The sequence below is a fragment of the Suricata suricatta genome, chromosome 1, assembly GCF_006229205.1.
Source record: "Suricata suricatta isolate VVHF042 chromosome 1, meerkat_22Aug2017_6uvM2_HiC, whole genome shotgun sequence".
In the NCBI taxonomy this organism is placed as follows: domain Eukaryota; kingdom Metazoa; phylum Chordata; class Mammalia; order Carnivora; family Herpestidae; genus Suricata; species Suricata suricatta.
This window is the reverse complement of record NC_043700.1, coordinates 139,989,032-139,989,838: the sequence shown is the minus strand read 5'-3', so window position 1 is coordinate 139,989,838 and position 807 is coordinate 139,989,032.

The window sequence follows — 807 nt, the reverse complement described above, 5'->3', positions numbered from 1 at the left end:
GAAAACTGCCGACCTATAATAGGCGTTTGTCGTATAAATTCTGATCTGTTTGGCTTAAAATGCACTCATGCGCACCCAGAACACCGGAAAACCAGGGAGTTGAAGTCAAAGCAAACACAAGATTTCTACCGGGCGCACAAGAGAGGGAACAAAAGAGGTGATAGAAGGAAGACACCCACCTCTAATTTCTCACATAAAAAGCTCAGAATCAAAACCGTGAATCAACGGTTAAAGTTCTAGTGTGTGAAAGGCAAATGGTACAGTTTAATACCCGGGGGGAGGGAGGCTTCTTTTTAAAATTAGCTTTGTCCTCTTCTCCCACCCAGATCTTTGTGCCTCAGGGCTACGGGTGGGTGAAGTTAGGCGGCAACACAAGAACGCCGCTAGCTATCTCGCCGGGTCTCCCACCTTTCAAGCACCCGGGTGGGGGCAAACACAGCTGACAGCTTAAGAGGGCCGTTCCGGGGGCGGGTAAGGACGCGCACGGGGCGCCGTCTCCTCCCCTAGGGTCGGGAGGGAGGTCAACGCCGGCGGAGGGAAGCGGAAGGTGGGAAGTGGGAAGAGGACGCCGCCCCCTAGGGGAGCCGCGCCGCAGGCTGGGGGCCGGGGCGGGAGGGGCGGGCGAAAGGAGGCGGCCGGTAGGGAGACCGCTCCGTCGGGCGGGGCCGTCGCTCCAGCTGGCTCGGACCCCGGCGGGGCGGGCTGTAGACGGCGCGGCGGAGCCCAGACGCCGGCCCGCAGCCAAGGAGAAAGGTGGCGGCGTCGGTGCGGACGGGACGAGGCGGCGACTCGCCGCTGTGACCCTCT